At 45.1% G+C, this 16618-nt stretch overlaps 1 protein-coding gene across 5 annotated transcripts in view; it reads left to right on the forward strand.

The window, feature by feature from the left end:
• The window catches only part of RAPGEF2 (Rap guanine nucleotide exchange factor 2), a 651997-nt gene that overhangs the window by 537553 nt on the left and 97826 nt on the right, over positions 1 to 16618 (forward strand). The window lies entirely within an intron of this gene.

Here is a 16618-nt window from a genome sequence, read left to right on the forward strand (position 1 = left end):
TTTCTAAGGCAGAAATCTTTCCCTGCAGCCAAGCTGATTACTCCAATTATTCCCTATGGGGAACATTGCAGGGTCTGAAATTTGGAGTTTTAGTGGTTTCAGAAGTTACTATTCTGGTCCCCCTCCTCTAAAACCCTAAAATTGCAATTTTTTATTTTTGTGTTTAACTCCAGTGCCCTGTTTTTGGTGCAAATTTTTTGACAGTGGCCATTTGGGATTTTTAGCAATCTGATTTGAAACTTTTTTTTTAATACTTCAAAACTGCTCTTTTTGCCAAGTGACTGTTTCTGATGGATGCCCTAGGCCTTTTTAGTTCTGTATCCTACATCGGTTGCACAGAGGTGTCGGTTGAGGAGCGGCTGTATTCCACATGCCACAGGACATGGGAGGAAGACCTAAGAAATCCTGGAAGAACTGGTCAAAGGGGAAGAGATCCTTCTCAGAGGAACTGAGCAGTGATGGGGTGAAACACAAGCGCATGGTAGTGGAAGATCGAGCAACCTTCCACCTCGCAGTACTCCATCACTTGGGCATTAATGCACAGACTAACTTTTTCTGCTCACCCAGATCTTACCTTTTTTGGTCACTGATCAGTGGGAGAACCATGAAGGCTCACTTAAGGTGGCCAAAGCTATTGGCTGTGTCCTATGGCTCTGGATTTTCAGCAGTTGTTTGTCCAACTAAAGGTGTATTCTGCAGTGGTGCAAGTGTCCAAGCACACCTGCCTTCCTAGTGAAGATGGAGTGATGCTGAAGGATACATAGGACCATAGGATCATAGAGTGGATGCGGTCCTGAAAAGACAATTTGAAACGCTGACTTCGGGTATCAAAACTGCAGCAGCTGCCTCTTTTGTGGTATGCACCTGCCATGCCAGGCTGCTAACTAGTCCTTCAGAGCTTGGGGACTTCTGTCCCCATGTTTTTAAGGAGGGCATGGATTATGTGGCCAATGCTCTTTATGATATCATTAGAGTCCTGGGTAAACTAAACTAAACCTTAAGTTTATATACCGTATCCTCTCCACGGAATATAAGAGGAGAAAGAAAAAGGTTTACATGAGCTTATATATAGAATGGAAGAGTAAGGGGGAAAATAGAATTACATGTTAGAGAAGAGCCAAGTTTTCAGTTGCTTGCGGAATAGTTGGACAGAGCCCAGGTTCCGCAACGGGATAGTAAGGTCGTTCCAGAGACCTGTGATTTTGAAGAGAAGAGATTTTCCCAGTTTACCTGCATAGAGAATACTGCATAGAGAGGGGAAGGATAGTTTATATCTTTGGGTGGGTCTGGTGGAGTCAGGATTCGAGGAGTTAAAGGATAGTGGGATTAGGGGGGGAAGGATGCCGTGAATGATCTTAAAAGCCAGGCAGGAGCATTTGAAATGGATTCTGGAAATCACTGGGAGCCAGTGAAGATTGGACAGGAGTGGGGAGACATGGTCAGATTTGCATTTTGCAAAGATCAACTTGGTTGCAGTATTCTGGATAAGCTGGAGTCTTTGAAGACTTTTTTTTTGTTAGGCATAAGTAAATGGCATTGCAGTAGTCAAGTTTGGAGAGGATGATGGATTGGACGAGGACGGCGAAATGTTTTTGGCGAAAGTAGGATCTTACTTTCCTCAGCATGTGGAGGCTGAAAAAGCATGATTTTGCCAAGGAGTTGAGGTGGTCGTTGAGGGAGATAGAAGAATCAATAGTGATGCCAAGGAGCTTGCTTGAGAACTGAAGGTGCAGATCAGCGCCTGTGGGTAGTGCGAAGGTTTCAGCTTACACCATTTTGGCCTTCCAGATGTTCGAATAAGACAGTGAGCGGGTGATCCAGCCTGTTAGGCCACTCTCAGCAGATTACCCTTCAAGGGGCAGATGTTGTTCGGTAAAAAGCTAGACTACTTCATGGCCAGTGTGACAGATTGCTGCCCCAAATCCCTCCCTGATAATAGAAGCCATTGACCTGCCGGAGGCAATAGAAGCAATTTTCATGCCTCGAGGAGAGCTCGCCAATTTACCGTTGGCTACTTCTTTTAGAGGCCCTCTCCAGGGTCCAGACAGAGATTTGGCGGTTATAGGTGCCAGCAATCCGCAGATTCCCGTGGTGGCACGGCCTCCCAAGAAGCCTCAATAACGCCTGGAAGATGGCTTATCCTCCTCATATCAAAGGGCAGGTGTCGGCATTCAGGGACAAATTAGAATAGATCTCATCTAACTGGTTCTGGACATTATCAGAGGGGCACAGAATCAAATTTTATTGGCCTCCTCCAGATCTTTTCCTTGACTCCCCAGCCAGAGTCTGAGCAACAGTGCAATGGCTCTTAGACATTTGGGCCATAGAATCAGTTCCCAAAAAAAGAATCGGGCTTGTGCAGATACTCTTTATACGTCATAGTGCCCAAGAAAGGCACAGAAGATTGGAGGCCCATTCTGGATTTGAAGACTGTAATTAAAACCCTAAAAGTCCCCCACTTTAGCATGGAAATGGTCCGCTACATCATGGCGGTGGCTCTGGGAGAATTCCTTGCCTCTCTGGATTTGATGGAGTCATATCTTCACATCCCCATCTTTCCAGCTCTCAGAAGATATCTGAGATTTCACATACTTCAGCCCCACTTTCAGTTTGTGGTACTCCCCTTTGATTTGGCTACTGCTCCCCACACCTTTACCAAGGTGATTTTGATTGTAGCGGCCCACATTTGCCGGCTGGGGATCCAGGTATATCCATAGCTGGAGAATTAGCTGGCGGAATGTGAGTACATGGTCCAGCAAGTAATCAGCCTCTTACAGAACCTGGACTGAGTAGTCAATTTTCGGAAAAGTCATCTTCAGCTGACCCAGTGTTTGGAGTATCTGAGAGTCTACTTCAACAAAGTATAGAGCTGTGTTTTTCTTCCCAAGCCACGCAAACAGAAGCTCAGGATGCAGATCCTCATGATCTTGGTTCTTCTGAGTTTCATGGCCTGGCAGTATCTACATGTGCTGGGCTCGATGGCGGCCTCCTTGGACGTGGTGCCCTGAGTGAGAGCTCATATGTGTCCTCTTGTCCAGATAGTCTCTACAACATCACTCCCTTTAGATGTGGTTCTCCTGAATGGCGGAAGCGAAGCGCAGCCTGCATTAGTGGTTTCAAGAGGATAACTTGATTAGGGGCATGCCGCTCTGAATTAATGCATGGGTGACCCACATGACCATCAGCAGCTTCAGCAGCTGGGGGGGGGGGGGGTCGGCCCTCTGCTGCGATCACCCTCTCCAGTTGTTTGGAACTGAGAGTCGTTCGGTTGGCCTTGCTACAGTTGCAGTCTTTACTGACAGGGTGTTTTCAGACAATGCCACAGCAGTGTCTTACGAAAGCAGACGGGGGGCACCAGAAGTGCTGCCCTCGGAGACTTGGATGTTGTTTCAGTGGGCAGAACTTCACTTGCAGGCTCTCTTAGCAGCTCACGTGGCAGAGAGTGGTCTCTGTCTCAAAGGGTGTTTTCCTTATAGTTCAGACTTGAGGCAAATGGGGCATGAATCTCATGGCCACAGCAAAAGCAGCCTGCTTCTACAGTCACAGAGTTGAGCAGGGAAGCATGGGGCTAGACATCCTGGTCCAGCCTTGGCCCACAGATCTGCTTCTCTGTGTGTTTCCAGCGTGGGCCATGGTGGGGTCGGATCATCCGCAGGATAACCACCACCCAATGAGGTCTGGTGATCTTGGTTACGCTGGACTGGCCCGAAGACATTGGAATGTGGACTTTTGATACTCTGCAAACACGAGGAAAATATGGGAATAACTGATGTATGATTGTATCCTTAGAGAACCCAGATTACCAAGGTAAGAACCTAATCTGTCATTTCAGGTCCTGCCACAGCATCTCTATGGGGTTTACATATAGACTTGTGGATTTTTTGAATCATTGTCTTACTACATAGCCCAGTTACACTTCAGATTTAGCTCACAGACAGATGACTGGACTTTCATGATTCCTTCAATAATGGAAAGTTTTCCAGGCCCCAATGCAGCAAAGCATCCCAACATCATCACATTATTACCACCGTGTTTAACTGTACTGTATATAAGAACATAAGAAGCGCCATCTCCGGATCAGACCTTTGGTCCATCAAGTCCGGTGATCCGTAATTTTAGTCATCCAATAAGATTTTACTGTGGAATGCTGTATTTGCTCTGCCCCAGACATAATAGGACCTGTCTTGTTCAAAGAGTTCCTCTTTTGGCTCATGTGTTTATAGAACATTATTCCAAAAGTCTTAGGATTCATCCAGATGTGTTTTTCCAAATGTCTCTTGGAAAGCAACAGTTTCCACCTTGTTACTCTCCCATGAATTTTGCCCAGTCGCTTTCTTATTATAGAGTGATGAACACTGACCTTAGCTGAAGCTAGAGAGGCCTGCAGTTCTTTGGATGATGATCTGGGATGTTTTGTGACTTCCTGGATCAAATTGTCATTATGCCCATGCAGTAATTTTGGCAGGCCAGCCTCTCATAGAAAGATTCACTAATGTTCCAAGTCTTCTCTGTTTGAAGATCATGGCATTCACTATGGTTCAGTGGAGTCCCAGAGCTGTAGAGATGACTTTGTAATCTTTTCCAGACCGATACTTTTTATCAGCTCTATTTTTTGTCTTTTCTGGACTTTCCTTTGATTGTGGCATAGCTTTCTTGTAGAAATTTGGTGGTGACTGCTTCATTCTCATGGTAAGGCTCAGTATAGTGAGGTTTACATTCAACAGAGTTGGCTGCAATCAAGTCTGGCTTTGTTCAATCAGCTGAATCTAATTATCAGTTGAATTTGGTCAATTGGTTGGATGAGTTAGGGGGCAGTTACTTTTTAACATGGGTGATACGGACGTTGCATAACTTTGTTCCTTAAATAAATGTAGTAATAATTTTAAATTTGTGTTGTATGTTTACTCAGGTTCCCTTTGTCCAATATAACTTTTTACTCAAAGATCAGAAATCATTCATTGTGACATATATGCAATAATAAGGGAAATCAGGAGGGGGAAAAATTTTCACATCAGTGTATAACTACATTCATGTCTTTGATACCATGCTGTTTGCAGATGGGCAGGAAAATGCTGCTGTATACATGGTGAAAGTCTGGACAGAGCACATAGGCAAGGCACAAAGTGCTGTACATATCTTTGGAACATATCTTTGACTGGCATACGTGGTCTTTGGTAGAACATGTTCTTTTCACTTCTAAACCAAGCTGTACTTTTTGTAGTGTTCCTATTCTATTGAGCGGCAGCATTCTTTTCTTTCTCAGAGTGTAATTATAATAATTATAAACTGCTTTTTATGTTCCACAAAAGGCAGTATTGAAAGTACCTAATAACAAACATGCATCAATCAAGCTCCCTCTGCATATAGGTGTATAGTTAAAACATTTTAGAAGTAATTCTATTAACACGAAGCAGGGCAGTGGGAAAACTCCTATTTTTTTCTCTGAGGAAAGAATTGTTTTGAGCTTCGTGTTCTGCATCAGAGATGCACAGTATATTCAAATTTTCTGTAAAGAGAGCACAAAAATTCATTACCACTGATCATCACAAAATCTGCTACATCTGCCTTGAGAAGGACAACGATGCTGATGACTTTGAATCTGACCCATAGCTGCCTACAGTTGAGCTCATGTGTTCATAGAACATTATTCCAAAAGTCTTAGGATTCATCCAGATGTGTTTTTCCAAATGTCTCTTGCCAAACTGATCCCCAGTTTCTTAAACCCATTCCAAGGATAGAGCGGACTTTAAGTATATCTCCAGTAGTTGAAAATTTGAGCCAGTGCTGGGCAGAGTTCTATGATCTGTGCCCTGAAAAGATCAAGACTATACTGTATATACTCAAATACAAGTCAATCCGAATACAAGTTGAGACCCCCATTTTCCCCCCCAAAAGGAGGAAAAATAGTTGACTCAAATATAAGTTGTTTCCACTTCAGCAGGGACAAAATAAACTGGGAGTCAGAAAAAGCACTAGACTGTGAAAGGACAGACTGACTCTGTAAATTGGCACAACCCAGGAGGAGGACCCGCTGTACAAAAATTTAGCTCAGAGAAATAAAACTCTGAAGAGGGAGAGGTAACCCCCTCTTAGGGAAAGAGTTTATCTTCCAATCATTGCTTCATAAATGTTAAAGCGAGTCCAACTCAAAGGTATAAATTGTTGTAACTGTATATGTATCTTAATGAGCTACTGTATACGTTCAAAACAATAAACTTTTTGCATTCAGGTTAGCACTGGAAACTCTACATACACTTGGTTGGTTATCAAAAAATACTTATCAGGGTCCCGACGCGGCCCCGTTTCGGTGTCTACTTCAGGAGACCCCGTCTAACTGATTTACTTCTGCTAAGGAGTAACAACCGTAAGAGATTCAAAAAAGGATCTGAAATGCAAAAACAAAATGTCAGAAATTGCAATAGATATGGGCTGAGACACTCAAAAAGCCACAAACCTATGCAGAATGTAATAAAGCTTACAGCTGGCATAATAGACAGGAGCGCAATGATGTACATACCGTTCAAAAGGGTGAAAGATTTCCGTGCAACAATGGAACGCCGGCACCCGCTTCGGTTTTTAAACCGGAGAAAGGCGGGAAACCGGACGTAGCGAACGTGATGACATCATTGGAGCGCTGACAAAAGCAAAAAACTTCAAAAGTACACTACGGGTGCCAGACATGATCAGAGGAGGAAGTGATCAGGCAGAGTACGGTACAGGGATTCAAACAGGGATTGGACGGATTTCTGAGGGATAAAGGGATCGTGGGATACTGAGAGAGGTGCTGGGATGTAACACAAGTATAGAAAGCTAATCAGGTAATAAGTATAGAAACCCAATCAGGTCGTGCATGTGCAAGACCGGAGAGTTAGGACTTCGATGGGAAGATAGGACTTCAATGAGAAACCAAGGTGGCAAGGGAGCCCCTTCTGGTGATTCAGACAGGTCGTGACCTGTTTGGGCCGCCGCGGGAACGGACTGCTGGGCAGGATGGACCTATGGTCTGACCCGGCGGAGGCACTGCTTATGTTCTTATGTTCTTACCCACTCGATCTCATTGTTGAGGCCATGTGGGTGAAGAGTGTTAAGATCGTAGATCCATTTTTGTTCTTTTCTCCACAGCATACGAGCTATATCACCTCCCCTGGTATTACAGTAGCGATCCAATACTGTAAATCTTAGGTCTGTTATGGCATGATTCTTCTTCTGCCAATGTTGCACAAGGGGGGCCTCCTGCACTGCAGTGCGTATGCGGCTCATGTGTTCTCCAATGCGATACTTCAAACTTCGGGTAGTGTTCCCCACATACACAAGCTGGCATGGACAAGATATGGCATAGATAACATGATGTGAATTGCAGTTAGTCGCATGCTGAGTATACTTGCATCGAAGAGGTAATGGCATTTGTTGAATGGTGACACTAAATTGGCAAACTTTGCAATGTCCGCATGGGGAATGCTGACCCCTGGTAGAGTTGGAAGCCACTAGACTTGAAAACTGTGAATGTGTGAGTTGTTGTTTCAAGTTGAGAGATTTGGAAAAGGCAAATCTGGGGACTTCTTGAAAGGCCTCATGGTACTGTAAAATGGGCCAATGACGTTTAATGATTTTCTTTATTTGAAAGGCATGGATGGAATAAGGTAACACACAAACCAACGAACTGGCATCAGATTTTTGATGCGATTGCAACAACAGAGACCTATTAGCATATAACCCATGTTTGTAGGCTTTCTTGAGCACAGAAGGGGGATAACCCTTCACTAGAAATCTGTGTTTTACTTCATCCGCTCTATGTACATATTCCTCCACCGAAGAGCAAAGTCTTCTAAGACGTAAAAACTGTCCGGTGGGTATATTGTTTCTTAGATGTTTCGGGTGGAAACTGTCATATTGTAACAAATTGTTTCTGTCTGTAGGCTTGCGGAAAATTGATGTATTAAACTGCCCATTTGTCAATGTGATGTGAATGTCCAAAAAAGCGACCTGATAATGGTCCATGGTCATCGTGAACTGTAGGTTGGAGTCACAGCTATTGAGCCAATCAAAAAAGCGTGCCAAGTCTTCAGAAGTGCCGATCCAAACTGCCAGCACATCGTCAATGTATCTCTTCCAAAATAGAAAAAATTGCCAAAACTCAGAAGGGTACAGGAACTTACTTTCAAACTGAGATACATAAAGGCAGGCTATAAAAGGGGCCATTTTAGACCCCATGGCTGTGCCTTTGATTTGTTTGTAAAAATCCAGGTCAAACTGAAAGTAATTCATGCTAAGAGCTATCTGAGCCAAATCAAGCAAAAACTGTACCCTAGTATCTGACAACTCCTGAGCTTGTAATTCAACTTTAATAACCTCAATAGCTTCTTTTTGAGGGATGTTAGTATATAAAGCTGAGATATCAAAGGTCAGTAATATGGCATGTGTTGGTATATTCTGAAGAGAGGCCAAAAACTGAATCATACTGGTGGAATCTAGGACGTACGAGGGGGCTAGCGGAACCCTATCTTTAAGATATAGGTCTAAAAAAGCAGATAAAGGTTCTAAAAGAGATCCTATTCCAGAGACTATTGGTCTGCCTGGAGGGCTGGACAAAGATTTGTGAATCTTTGGGACAAAATAAATGACAGGTGTGCGAGGATGTTTACAATTCAAATACCTAAACTCCTTGTCAGTGATGACCCTGGTTTCTAGAGCCTGCAACAATACATGAGAGATGACATCTTGAATAGATTGTGTAGGATCATTTTGTAACAATGTGTAATATGTGGGGTCACCTAGTTGTCGTTGTGCCTCTCTAACGTATGCACTTGTATCTTGAATGACTATTCCTCCACCCTTGTCTGCTGGATGGATGACAATATTAGTATCAGATGCTAAAGATGATACTGCACCTTGTTGTTGTCTAGATAAGTTAAAACGGATACGAGGAGGGTCTTTTTCCAGATTACCAATGTCTCTTAATATTAAATCTTCAAAGGTCTGGATGTGTGGATCAACAACACCCGGAGGGCACCAAGAGGATTTAACATGAAAAACTGGACAGTTATCTTGAGATAGATCAGTGGAAATGTCTTCTGTAAAAAAGAATTTTTTGAGTTTACAAGATCTTATGAATTTGAACATAGCAACTCTGGTGTCAAAAGCCGCATAACGACTGGTAGGGACAAAAGATAGACCTTTATTAAGAACTGACATTTCTATAGGAGATAAGGCACGGTGGGAGAGATTGAAAATATTAGATGTTAGGGTTGTGTCCGAGGTTGTTTGGATCTTACCGAAACGGGGCCGCGTCGGGACCCTGATAAGTATTTTTTGATAACCAACCAAGTGTATGTAGAGTTTCCAGTGCTAACCTGAATGCAAAAAGTTTATTGTTTTGAACGTATACAGTAGCTCATTAAGAGACATATACAGTTACAACAATTTATACCTTTGAGTTGGACTCGCTTTTAACATTTAACATTTTAACATTTATGAAGCAATGATTGGAAGATAAACTAAGAGGGGGTTACCTCTCCCTCTTCAGAGTTTTATTTCTCTGAGCTAAATTTTTGTACAGCGGGTCCTCCTCCTGGGTTGTGCTAATTTACAGAGTCAGTCTGTCCTTTCATAGTCAAATATAAGTTGGGCAGCTTAATATTCAAGTGCCCTGCCAGGCTCTGCACCCAGTACCCCCTGCCTCTTCTGTCAGGCTCTGCGCCCAGCTCCCTTCCCTCCATCCCCTATCAGGCTCTGCACCCAGCCCCCTTCCTTCCTTCCTTCCCCTTTCAGGCTTCTCACCCAGATCCCTTCCCTCCCCTTTCAGGCTCTGCACCCTGCCCCCCTTCCCTGCCCTGTCCGTCGTATCTCCTCTGCCAATCCCTGGTGGTCCAGAGGTGCAGTGGGCAGGAGCAAGCTTTCCTCACTCCTGCCCCGCTGCTAAACCGGTTGGTTGGTTGCTGCTATGGCCACCTTGAGTTCTGGTGTCTTCAGCCACTGAGTGGCACCAAGCAGGTGCGTGCTTTGGTGCTGCTGCTCAGTGCTGAGTGGCTTCCTGACTGGCTCCTGAAAATTGTCGCGAGAATTCACAGAAACCAGTCAGGAAGCTGCTCAGTGCTGGGCAGCAGCGCCAAAGCACGCTCCTACTTGGTTCCGCTCAGTGGCTGAAGAAGCTGCAACTTGTGGCAGCCACCGACCGACCGGGTTAGTGGGGCAGGGGCGCGGAAAGCTCAATCCTGCCCACTGCACCACTTAATCACCAGGGATCGGCAGAGCAGGTACGACAGACAGAGCAGGGAAGGGGGCAGGGTGCAGAGCCTGGCGGTGGCCTGCAATAGGTCTGGGAGGGGGCGCTGGCCCACATATAAACCGGGACCCAAACTTTTATGGCCCAAAAATCCCAGTTTATATTTGAGTATATACAGTATATGTTATATTTCATCATATGCTGAGAGTTTATTTTATTGGATAGACTGGAATGACCATGCAAGTCTTTATCTGCCATCATCTACTAAGTTACTATGACAGTATCAACCCTTGTGGAACCCCCTAAAGGTCAGTGTACAAGATGGTGATGAAGTGCTGCTGAATGGTATGGACTTTTACCTATGTGATAGATAGGATCTGAACTAGGCTAATACTGTGCCACTGATATGTGTTTCTGCTAATATGATATTGTGGTCAAAAGCTGCTGAGAAATCCAAGAGTACTAACACCAAGGCAGAACTCTTGTCACAGTTTCTGTGTAGGTTGTATAGCAGGGATCCAAGGACCAGCTCCATTCCATAACCAGGTCTGAATCTAGACTGACGCAGATCCTGTCAGTTTCTCTATTACAGCCAGTCATTGAGTTAAATCAAATTGTTCTGTCAATTTTCCTAGAAATGGGATGATAGATACTGGCTGTTAACTTTTCAGCTTCTCCTAGTCAAGGCTGTAGGATTTTATTTTTGTATTTTTTTTTTTTTTTTTTTTTTTTTAGCAGAGATCAATCACACCATTACCCTGCTCATTAGAAAGAAAGGCGTTATATTTGGCCACTTTCATGAAGCCCCTGATTGTCAGCTACTCTGTCTCTGATGGACAGGTATCAAAGGAGCAAGTGATCAGTCAGAGGCTTCTCAGGATTTTTTCAAGATCCTCCTCTGTTATCAGGTTAAGAATCCCATATGTTTGTCTATTGAGAGGGCAAATTTGTGGTCTCCTAGTTAACCAACAGGAAACTGGATAAGACTGTCTGTAGATCCTGGCAGAGACTTAATTTTGTTGGCAAAGTATGTAGCAAAAATATTACAGTGTAATAGTGACTCGATCGGGTGGTTCTGTTGTGGGGGTTGCAGTAGGCTCTTTACTATGCTGAAGAAGTGCTTGGTTGAACTTGGCAGTCTGTTCAATGCATTGAGAGAAATATTGTTTTTTTGGTTGCTGTTAAGGTTTGGTGTTTTCTCATGTGCTTCCTACTGCTTAGTCTGTTCTCATCCAGATAAGATTTACATCATCTCCAGTTTTTGCCCTTTATGCCTAAGGCCCTAAAGTTCTGGAGAGCACCACGGTGAGCATTTGTGAATTGAGATAAGACTTTTTTTTAGTAGTATAGTTTTCTCAAGGCCCTTAGCTAAGTGTTTTTGTCCAGATTGGGGCTAGTCTGAGGCCTCTAGGAAATTCTCAGCAGTAAAATTTGTCTTCTCTCTGATCTCCTTCCCGATTCTGGAAGGTACCATCCACTTTGGCCCAGATCCTGTAAATGGCGCTCTTAGTAGCGGCCGCTTGCAAAAGCGGTGCCATTCATGTGTCCATCACGCAGTGGCTCCATTTTCAGAATTGTGGCTATGTCTAGAAATATAGACCAGGGTTTTACAGGCCAATATTTCCGGCACCTACTTTACACAAGAATCGTATCCATAAAGGTGCCAAAGGATGCCTACGTCAACTTCTGGCATAAACCGTGCCTACTTTAGACTAGGCATCCTTAGCCGCCCCTATGGACATGGTTCAGTGGTGCATTTAGTAGGCATCTGCAGATGCCTACATTTTTTTTATTGCTTTTTAACGACATCGTCAATTACCACACTGTTTATCACCAATTAGGCAGTGGTAGGGTGCTACTGCCTACTGCCGCCTAATTTTCATCGCAGTTTTGAGAATATGGGCCTTCATGTATATATCAAACAATAACTAGAGAGATAAAAACTCAAAACAAGGATTCTAAAACAACTATATGAATTCATAAAGAGAATCCAATAATAAATACAGTGAAATTATCAAAACATCAGTGGAAAGAACTAAAGACATAAAAATAGTCAACAAATCTGTCTTCAGTGATCTGATACCGACAGATAAACTATATAGAAAATAACTTATCTTTTGCTGATCAAAAGGTCAGCTGGAATCCCAATGTTTAAGATGTTCAACAGCAGTCCAGACTGAAGCAGAGTAAATCACAGCCTGTTGAAACAGTCCAAATCCAACTTGAGAAAATGTTGAAGTCCATGTGATCCCAATAAAGGGTGGAAATAAGGGTGCATCTTATGGAGCGAATACCCAAACCCCTCCCGTTACCTTTTTGAAAATTCTGAGGCCCTCCCTTGCTTTACGCAGCTGCCTGGAGCACTGCTCCTAGTCCTCTTCCCTTGCGGCAGAGCGGTGCACAAGGCTGCCGGCCTGGTCCCACAAGAGTTCTTAATAGTAGAGTTGGCGCGGGACCAGACTGGCAGCCTTGTGTGCCGCTCTGCCGCAAGGGAAGAGGACTCTGAGGAAGCTGCGTCAGCTGTCAGTGCTCCAGGTAGCCGTTTCCAGCGAGGAAGGTCCTCAGAATTTAAAAAAGGTAATGGTGGGGGGAGGGAGGCTGGGAGCTGCCCTGTCTAATTAAAAATAAGGAGGGCGAGGTCGTGCCTGCATGCTGCCTGGGGGGTAGGCCTGGGAGAAGGGAACCTGCCTGCCTGCCTGGGGGGCTACCTGGGAGGGGGGTAGGCCTGCCTGCCTCAGGGGGCTACCTGGGAGGGGGTAGGCCTGCCTGCCTGTAGGGTAGGCATGGGAGAGGGGAGGGCTCCTGCCGCCTGGGGGCTATCTGGGATGGGCATAGGCCTACCTGCCTGGGGGGGATACCTGGAATGGGGGTAGGCCTGACTGCCTGCCTGCCTGGGGGGTAGGCCTAATAGGGGAAGTGCTCCTGCCTGCCGTGGGGGTTGCCTGGGAAGGGGGAGGCCTGACTGCCCTGTCCTTATCTGCTTTCCACTAGGCCTTCCTGCCCTATCCCTACCTGCCTGCCAGCCACTAGGCCTGCCTGCCCTGTCCCCTGTCCCGGCCTACCATTAGACCACCAGAGGGGGAGACAGGGTGCAGAACCTGGCAGGGAGAATTTGGTTCAGAATGGGTTTTTTTCTTGTTTTCCTCCTCTAAATCTGGGGTGCGTCTTATGGTCAGGTGCGTCTTATGCAGCGAAAAATACAGTATATTATGTTGGCAATAGACCTGCTGTGGCTATCCTTATGTCCCACCTCTTTTCCTCCTTAAACCTGTTCAACACACACACACTCTTACTTTTCTATCTCCTTTGCCTCTGTGTTTGTGTGTTGCCTGTGTTTCTCTCTCTGACATAGAGGAGAGAGGGAAGGGGTGGCTAGAACCTAGTAGTATCCTCTACTTAGGGGCCAGATTTGGCATGCTGTGATTTAGTTAATCCTGATGATATAATCATCAATCATCATTCATTTAACCTCACAATTATCAGTAGTTACTCAGTTTATATGTTTTGTAATTCTAATAGTTGATAACTGGATGAGTTATTTCAAATTGAAGTTTAATCCAGATAAGACCTAACTTTTCCTGGCCTCTCCACATAATTGTGATCTTAAATGGGATCATTTATGCTATTCTATCCACCATCAAAATATTAGGTGTCTATTTGGACAGAAATTTATCTTTGATTACTCAAGTTGATTCATTGGTAAAAATAATGCTTCTATATGTTTTGGAAACTTAGATTGATTAGATCATATTTTGATGACAAATTGTTTACCTATTGGTTCAGTCTTTTGTCCTGAGTACTCTGAACTATTGCAATATTATGTATCTGGCAGTCAACCAAAAAACCCTGCTTGAGTTTGATTAATGCAGAATATAGCAATTTGTCTGATTTTTAAATTTAAAAAATTGGACCATATAAGAACATAAGCAATGCCTCTGCTGGGTCAGACCTGAGGTCCATCATGCCCAGCAGCCCGCTGACGCGGCGGCCCAACAAGTCCAGGACCTGTGCAGTGATCCTCTATTTATACCCTTCTTTCTCCCTTTCCAGCAGGAAATTGTCCAATCCTTTCTTAAACCCCAATACCGTACTCTGCCCTATTACGTCCTCTGGAAGCGCATTCCAGGTGTCCACCACACGTTGGTAAAGAAGAACTTCCTAGCATTTGTTTTGAATCTGTCCCCTTTCAGTTTTTCCAAATTACAGGGAGCTGCATTGGCTCCCCATGAAAGCTAGAGTGCAGTTCTAGTTTGGTTGCCTGTGTTACAAAGTAATATCTGGTGTGTCCCATATATGGCAATTCAGTGTAGGATGGGCTTGGGAGGGCTTCAATGGGAGATGAGATGGCTTGGTTAGGCTGGAACAAGCTTCGACACCAGCTCCAGTAGTTAGAATCTAAGGACAATAGTGTGTGGACTTCTAAGGTCTATGGCCCAGGAATAACAAAGAAAAAAGACACTTTAATCATAAAATTGTAATGTATGTAATTATAAGGCAGACTGGTTGGACCATTCAGGTCTATATCTGCTGTCACTTACTATGTCTCCGTGAGCTATATCCCCAGCATCATCCATAAAAGCCTCAAACAGTTATGATTTTTGTATACTTGCTTTTATCCTATATAATAAAACCCTAGCCACGCATGCACACTCTGAACTGCGTGCTTCCATGATCTGTAAGTCTGTGGCCGCAGGAGTGCGCATGCGTGCTACTGGCAGCTAGTACGGACCTCCCTGCTCTCCAGTTCCTCCAGGCATCGAGCGGCAGTCCTCCATCCAGTCCACCGAAGGGCTCTTCTGTCTGCAAAAGCCTACTGAGGATCGCGGCCAGCTGTAGCAAACCTCGCTGGCCGCTCTGCACCTCAGTAGCATGTTCCCTCTGATGCACCAGATCGCGTCAGAGGGAACGTGCTACCGAGGTGTATAGCGCCCACTCAACACACACAAACCCCAAACACTCGGCCTCAGACCACAACAATCAGACAGCAAACACTCCACAATCAGACCTCCAGACATCCAAACACCTAAATACTCACACACGGGCTGTTGCTCTATTTTTTTTGTTTTTTTGTTTCTGCTTCATTGTAACAAATGTTCCCTTAGGGTAGAGAAGTTCGCTAGTCTCACTCATCCACCTCCCTCCCTTTGGAAGGAGTTCTGTCTTTTTTTGTAAGTTTAAGCACAGTTGCAGAACTACTGCTGCGTAGCACATCCTGCTTATCTGTAGTAAAATACTTATAATTGTTATAGAAAATTTTTGAAATTTTAGTCCACTCATTATCAAACAGAATCAGTTGGCTCATTTGTGACTGGTAGGGTTACTAGACGTCTGGATTTCCCCAGACGTCCTCCTTTTGAGGACATGTCCGTGGGTCCAGACAGCTTTTCAAAACTCAGCATTTTTTCCGGGATTTGAAAAGCTTTCCTTCATGCAGGAGGGCATCCGTGCATGTGCAGATATGACATGATGACATCACACGTGCATGCACATGACATCATTGCATCTCATCCCTGCGCATGCGCCGATGTGCTACCTGACAAGAACAGGCAGCTGGGGCAGGGCTGGGGTGGGATTGGAGGCGGGGCTGAGGTGAGATCAGGAGGCATGATTGTGCTGAACAGATGTGATGGGACGGGGTGGGTGGGCCTGGGGGGGGGGGCGAGTCTAGGGGTCTGGATTTTCCAGACAGAAAATCTGGTAACCCTAGTGACTTGTGACTGCCTCCAAAAGGTAGTACAAGCAAATGACTATTTCTTTAGAGTGAAGGAGTAAGCTAGTGGTTCCAACTAGGGAGATGCGCGGGGACAGAAATCCCACCCATCCCCGCCAGGATCCTCTCCGTCCCCACCCGTCTCCACCAGGATCCTCTCAGTCTCCGCTAGGATCCTCTCCGTCCCCACCCGTCCCCGTCAGGATCGTCTCCATCCCCACCCGTCCCCGTCAGGATCCTCTCTGTCCCCACCCGTCCCCGTCAGGATCCTCTCTGTCCCCACCCATCACTGCAAGGAATTACCTCCATCCCCGCCCGTCCCCATAAAAAGCAGCAATTACTTCTGACAGAATCATCAATTCCAGTCTCTTTTGTGTTTGCGCTGCTGTTTTCCTTGTGGAATCTCTTTGGTGGAACCCTTTTTTTGTTTTCTGTTCAGGTAATTAACTTATAAACCCCCTCTTTTACTAAGGCTGACGTATCCATTATATTATATGGATGAACCCTGCTTCCGAAGCCTTCCATCCCCGTGGGAGTCCCGTTGGCTAGAGGGGGGTCCCTTTGGGAGTCCCGTGGGCCAGAGGGGAGTCCCCATGGGAGTCCCGTGGGTTGGGGGGATTCCTGCGGGACTCCCGCGGGATTCCTGCGATCCCCGTTCCCGTGCAGACCTCTAGTTCGAGCAGTGG

This window comes from Geotrypetes seraphini, chromosome 1, assembly GCF_902459505.1.
Source record: "Geotrypetes seraphini chromosome 1, aGeoSer1.1, whole genome shotgun sequence".
NCBI classification, from domain to species: domain Eukaryota; kingdom Metazoa; phylum Chordata; class Amphibia; order Gymnophiona; family Dermophiidae; genus Geotrypetes; species Geotrypetes seraphini.